This window comes from Crinia signifera, chromosome 6 (genome assembly GCF_055691185.1).
Source record: "Crinia signifera chromosome 6, ASM5569118v1, whole genome shotgun sequence".
Classification (NCBI taxonomy): domain Eukaryota; kingdom Metazoa; phylum Chordata; class Amphibia; order Anura; family Myobatrachidae; genus Crinia; species Crinia signifera.
This window is the reverse complement of record NC_139222.1, coordinates 29,418,124-29,425,096: the sequence shown is the minus strand read 5'-3', so window position 1 is coordinate 29,425,096 and position 6,973 is coordinate 29,418,124. Positions and strand designations below refer to the sequence as shown.

At 48.7% G+C, this 6,973-nt stretch overlaps 1 non-coding gene across 1 annotated transcript; it reads left to right on the top strand.

Moving 5' to 3' along the window:
- The first annotated feature begins 3,882 nt into the window (after nucleotides 1-3,882).
- Nucleotides 3,883-4,001, top strand: LOC146015364 (5S ribosomal RNA). The gene has a single exon (XR_014448288.1). It is a non-coding gene; the product is annotated as a 5S ribosomal RNA (ribosomal RNA).
- Nucleotides 4,002-6,973: the final 2,972 nt, after the last annotated feature.

Here is a 6,973-nt window from a genome sequence, read left to right as displayed (position 1 = left end):
TTTGGATATTTGATACCAATTCCAGATGTCTGCCGTCAGCCTCAGGGGTCAGAGACCAGTATGTGAAAGAAAATGTGACATTGTGCAGATAGAATTAGATTTGGGTGAGTTATTTTGTTTCTGTGTAGGGTAAATACTGACTGCTTTATTTCTACACTGCAATATAGATCTCACTTTGCAGAAAACCCCACCCAAATCTAATTCTCTCTGCACATGTTACATCTGCCCCACCTGCAGTGCACATGGTTTTGTCCATTTGAGAAGGAATTTGCCTCTAAGAGTGAACTACAATAAGGCCCACTGTGTGTAGGGGGATGAGGTTGGAAATTTACTAAGATGGGCGTTCTATTGAAGATGTCCCATCTTCAATAGAACTCCCATCTAACTAAATTAGGGAGCAATAGCGTTATAGAGAGAATGGTATGTAATGGGGAGGAGATTGAAGAGGTCTCTGTAGGGGAATGGGAGCCAATGCAGATATTGTCAAAGCCTGATGAAGCGGCAGGAAAGGAAAATCTGTCTAGAGTTTTGAACAGATTGGAAGGGAACGAAGTTGGAGGCGAGAGAGATGACCAGTGATTGGACAAGTTTAGTGGTACTCTGGGAGAGGAACGGCCTGTTGCGAGCGAGGTTGTGTAGCTGGAACACGATTGAGCCAGAGGTTGGACGTGGGGAGTGAGTGAGGAGGCAAGAGTTATGCCCAAGTAGCGGAGTTTGGGAGCGGTGGAGATGATGGGGTTGTCAAAAGTGATATTGGTGGCGGTGGAGACTCTGGATGAAGATGATGAGTTTTGCCAATGTTGGGCTTCAAAGAGTGCTCAGACATCCATGAGAAGATGGCAAAGAGGCCACTGGGCAGACGGGAAGAGGTCAGAAGAGGAGCGGTACAGTTGCATATCATCGGCATAATGGTGGTATTGAAGGTCGAATGATCTTATGAGCGTACCCAGGGAAGAGGTGCACAGGGAGTAAAGAGGGCTAAGGACTGAAACCTGGGTACAACGACAGGGAGGGTGGAAGGGGGTGCGGAGGAGCCGGAGCCAGGCACCAAGAAGGAGCTGTTAGTGAGGTGAATCAGGCAAGGACACTGCTAGAGGTCAATTGGGGTGTATGGTGCGGAGGAGGAAAGGGTTATCCATAGTGTCAAAGGCAGCAGGATCCCAGGTGGATGAGCCAAGAAAAGTAGCCCCTGGATTTGTCTGTAAAGCGGTCATAACTCACATTTGCTCCCCAGCTATAGGAGTCCTGGCGTTGTTCACCTGGTGACTGTGATTTCTTTCTAACGCAATGAGCTTTGGCCCACCAGCTACTGTTGAACTACACATCCCAGCATGCCCTGCTACCGTTTTTCTATTTGGCCATGCTAAAACTGTTGCAAGGCATGCTGGGATGCACATTTCAACAGCAGCTGGAGGGCTGAAGGTTCCTCATCCCAGGTCTAATCTCTTATATATTTGGCTACATCTGTCACTCAAAGTGTGTCTGGAGCTATAACCCTGGGTGGAGCCTCTGACTCACATGACTGACTCACATGACAGAGAACCAGCCCAGTGAGCCCACAGACAGTGCCAGACACCCTCTGCTTCTCCATGTTACACAGCAAAGACACAGCTACACACCAGACACACCAGGTGAGCGCCCCATACCTCCCAACATGACCCCCTCCAGGAGGGACAGAATGCTCTGTTTGTGGACTTCCATCTTAATTTATGATTGTCATCACCTGTCATTTTAAACAGGGTAATTGATAAGAAAGGTGTTTAAGCACAGGTAATGGTAATCCATAAATTAAGAAGAAAGTCCAGAAACAGAGCAATGTGTCCCTCCTGGAGAGAGTCATGTTGGGTATGCACCTCCCTCCCTCCCCCCCCCCTCCCCATTCACGGCATCCCCACGATTAAATGGCACATGCTAAACACTGACATGGCTATGGTCGACAATGAAAAAGGTTGACAAGATTTATTTTTCACTTTTTTCATATTCATTCTCATGTGACGACATGGACACCAATGAAGTGCCACACTTATGTCAACATTTACATGTGTTGACCTTTCTGTGTTGATTTTTTCTTGTGGCGATTCGCGGCGACCCCCCTCCCGCGATTTGCAGCACACCCCCCGCAATTCGCGGCAACCCCGGTGACTCCCGCGATTTGCGGCCCCACCCCGTGACACACCCCCCCTCCTGCAATTCGCGGCACCCCGCGACCCCCCCTCCCACGATTCGCGCCAACCCCCCCTCCTGTCATTGCGGCAACCCCCCGCCCCCGCGACCCACCCTCCCGCGATTCACTGCAACCCCCCCCATCCCACGATTCACGACACCCACACCCCCCCGCGACCCATCCTCCCGCAATTCACGGCATCCACCCACGACCTCCCGTGATTCGCGGACACCCCTCACCTCCTCCCTCCCCCACCCCCGCGCGTGATTCACGGCAACCCCAGGATTAAATGGCACATGCAAAACACTGGCACGGCTATGGTCGACAATGAAAAAGGTTGACATGAGTTTTTGAAGATTTATTTTTCTTTTTTTTAATGTTTTCATATTCATTCTCATGTGACGACATGGACACCGATGAAGTGCCACACTTATGTCAACATTTACATGTGTTGAACTTTCTGTGTTGATTTTTTCTTGTAGCAATTTTTTTCCAGTGACAACTATGAACTATGTGCACGTCAACCTACACATCATCAACCAATTCTTTGTATAATATATAACACCTGTTCTGTTTTACTGTAGGTGTTTTAAGGGTAAGCGGTCATCTATTAGAATGAACTTAGGTCTACAGTCATTAGGTCGACCACACTAGGTCGACTGGCAGGAAGGTCGACCTGACTTAAGGTCGATATGGGCCAAGGTCGACATGACTTAAGGTCAAATTTGCATAAAGGTCGACATGAGGAAGGTCAACTGGTCATAAGGTCGACATGGGGTTTTTCACTGTTTTTTGAGCCGACATGTGCCAACAGGCGGTATTTCATGCCCTACCATCCACTAGGGCGTGGAGAAGCGAGCGATGCGAGGGTCCGATTCTCATTGCCAACTGTGTCCATGTCAACTGTGTCGACATTCGGATAAAAAAAAACAGTGAAAAACCCATGTCGACCTTATGACCAGTCGACCTTCCTCATGTCGACCTTTATGCAAATTCGACCTTAAGTCATGTCGACCTTGGCCCATGTCGACCTTCCTGCCAGTCGACCTAATGGGGTCGACCTAATGACTGTAGACCTAGCGGCTTCCTCCCTGCATCATGGCCCCAGACTCAGGAGGCCACTGTGGGGCTCTCAGCGGCTGCTCCTCCGTGACTGCAGCCCCGGTGGGACTCGCCGCACAGCACACGGGAGACACAGTGACGCAGCATCACACAGCGCAGGAACTCTGCATCTATTGGCTGCTGGGTGGAGCTGCTGCCATGTGCTCCCTGTTATGATGCTGTTGCTGGGCCAGGTGGGGACACTGGATGAGCAGCCACCAGTGACATCGGGAGCAGTCTAGGAATGTCCATCGTTGCCATTGCCATCAATGCTTTTACCTATCAATGAACATCCATTTTCTTTGACATGGGGGTGGGGCTTCACAGGTGTCAGGGACGGAGCTATGTTCTGTGTCTCGGCCCCTTGGGGGAAAAAAAAGAAAAATAACTTTTTCCTTCAGCCTATGGTGGGCCACTGGTACCATGGGATATTCTAGGTCCTCCAGACTGGGCACCAAGGAGTTAAACTTCTGAGAGTGCAGCTGGGCTGGCCTCCTTAATATCCTGCCCTCCCCCAGGCTAATCAGTTTTTTTCTTGGTGCCTCAGGAACAGGCACATTTGTAGGAGTAGGGCTGTTTCAGCCCTGGTTTAAACTTCATTTTTTTCTTTTATTTCAACCTACAGCTATACCACACTGAATAGGCCCAATCTCATCCGATCTTGGCAGCTAAGCAGTGTTGGGCCTGGTTAGTACTTTTGTGGGAGACCACATGGGAACACCAGGTGCTGTAGGTTGCCTGCTGCAGGCGCTGTGCACAGTGCACTGCAGCAGAAGGAAGCACGCTGTGCTGGGTCTCTGACCTCCATGGCCAGATGCCTCAGCATCTCCACAAGGCACCGGGGGAGCCGCTGGAACGTCTGGAAGCTTCAGTCAGGTAAGCGGAGTCCCGGTGTGGGGTTCCGGCATACCTATATCGGCGACCACCGCTGGCGGAGGAGGCAACTCCGGCGATCCCGGCAGCGGGGTCCCGTTCTTTTGGTTTCCCCTCTAGGCCACCAGGGATGACCTGTTGCAGGTCCTATATGGGCATATAGCCCTGGTTAGGCTCCGGGAGGGGGTTCTTTTTTTTTTTTTTAGCAGCCCATAGCTCCACCCCCAGCCCCAGTGCAGGTCCTTTGTTTCAAATTTCCTGCCTGGGTGACATCACTCCCGCCTCTCTCCTTCCTTCTGGTGCCTGTTTCAAATAGGGATGGCCATCGTTGCCATCGATGGCAATTCTGCAACAGGCCATCGATGGTGCTAAAGTATGCAATGGATGACCATCGATATTTTTACATATCGATGGTCATCTATTGTTTTTGATTGGCCTGTGGGCCAATCAAAACACAGGGGTGGGGCTTTGCAGGTGCCAGGGGCGGAGCTATGCTCCGTGTCCCGGCACTTTGGTAAAAAAAAACCAGCAAAAAATAGTTTTGCTGTTTCATCGATGGAGGGAAACCATCTGGTTCTCCCTCATCGATGGCAAAAGTATTCGACATTGGCCATGAACCATCGATGATTTTGAATCATCGATGGTCGATGGCCATCCCTAGTTTCATAGGGGGAGGGGCCCTAAACTATTATTAAAAGGTCTAGCATTTATATTTAGTGTGCACCTGCAAACTCCTCCTTCTGCTTGCATCCCTAGTTTCAAACAGTTGTGCCAGAGTGTTAGTCAGACACTGCCTATCCTGCATGCTGCACGGAGGGAGACTTGAAGGAGAGACTGCTGGCGCTGAGTGTTATGCCTCCCTGTCCTGCACTGTCCTGGTGTCAGGTTGCATATTCCCCCTTCCTCACCTCATGGTGCTGGTTGTTGGGAGTAGATGCCTATATAGGGGTTAATTTTTACCCTATTTTTTTCTCACTAATTGAGGTTATCTGTGTTTTTATTTAGTATACTCTGTTACTTTTATTACTACTGTGGTAGGCTCACAGAAGCAGATAACAGAGACACTGATCTTATGTTTGTGTCTCTTCCAATTAGTGTAGTGCCCGTCATTACCCATCAGTGGTGTAGCTATTACCCATCAGTGGTGTAGCTACGGGGCTCTTGCATGATGAAAAGGGGGAGCAGCCTAACATTATAAGACACACCGTAATGCCCATTACACATAAATTCACATGCCCATTACATACTATATAACAAACCATAATACCCATTTGACACATAAAACCAACAACTTTTTTGGAAGGAGGGCACAACATTTCTAGTTACACTGCTGACGGGAGCCATCATGCTTCCATTTATGCCCCTTTCAGACCGCACTTTGTAAACGGTATATTGCCGTTTTTTTACCGTTTTAAAACGTAATCTGTGCGGTCTGAAAGGTGCAGGACCACTTAACCGGTTAGAAAATACCGTTTTTTCTAACCGGTTAAAATGCAGGGTCCTACCCGTTTCAGAACCGGTATTTTAGGCTCAAAATTGGGTTCTGAAACGGTATTTAGGACCCAGCCAATGAGCTGGGTCCTAAATTCAGCACAGTGAATATTTAATGAGCGCTCATTAAATATTCACAGCACTGGAGCCGCCCCGCGCGCGTGTCGACGCCCCCCGTGTCGACCTACCCCCGTGCTGCCGGTACCTCCGTTGTGGATCCCGGCACTGCAGTTCTGTATGGTCGGAAGCACTTTTCTTATAAGAAAAGTGACTTTTGGAAAATGGCTGCCCCCATACGAAAGACAGTTTTTTTTAAACAGATTTTCCTATGGGGCAGCCATTTTCTGAAAGACACTTTTTTTCATAAGTGCTTCCGACCATACAGGAGAACTGCAGTGCCGGGATCCACAACGGAGGTACCGGCTGCACGGGGGTAGGTCGACACGCGCGGGGGGGGGGGTGTCGACACGCGCGCGGGGGGGTGTCGACACGCGCGCGGGGGGTGTCGACACGCGCAGGGGGGGGGGGAGCTGCACGGAGGGGAGGGGAGGGCTGAAGGCTGCACTGGCTTTGACCCTGTATTTGGAAAGTTTCCAAAAACGGGTCTGCCAGTGTAAAAAAATCGGCACTTAAACGGTAATACAGGTTGAGTATCCCGTATCCGAATATCCATTATTCATTATCCGAATACCATACTTTCCAGAAAGTGGGAAAAAAAATTTTGTTTAGCTAAAAACTCACTGGGGACATATGTAACAGCACTACTGAGGACATGATATGTAACTGGCACTATAAATGTACAAGAAAATGATTGCTTGGCATTCAAATTCAATATCTGAGATAGTACACAAATTTTGTTTCATGTTTTGAAACCTTGTTTTTTGAACAAATAAAATATATTTGTGTGTATTTTATGTGGTAATAAAATAGATTTGTGTTTATTTTATGTGTTTATACAGCATAAATGCAAGAGAATTCAAAATACATCATTGAAATATTAAAATATTCCAAAATACGGAATAATCCGTTATCCAAAATTCTCCTGGTCCCGAGCATTTTGGATACGGGATACTCAACCTGTATACCGTTTAAGAGCTGCGGTGTGAAAGGGGTTTTATCTGGCAGACCCGTTTTTGGAAACGTTTTCAAATACAGGGTCAAAGCCAGTTATGCGGTCTGAAAGCAGCATTATATGTACACACACACACACACACACACACACACACACAGTGGGTGCCACCCACAACCAGAAAGGACTCGCCACAGCCGGGGTGTATATGGTGATGGAGGGACCGCAGTCGGGCTAACTGCTCACTCTGGGCCAGATGTATCAAAGTTCAAAAA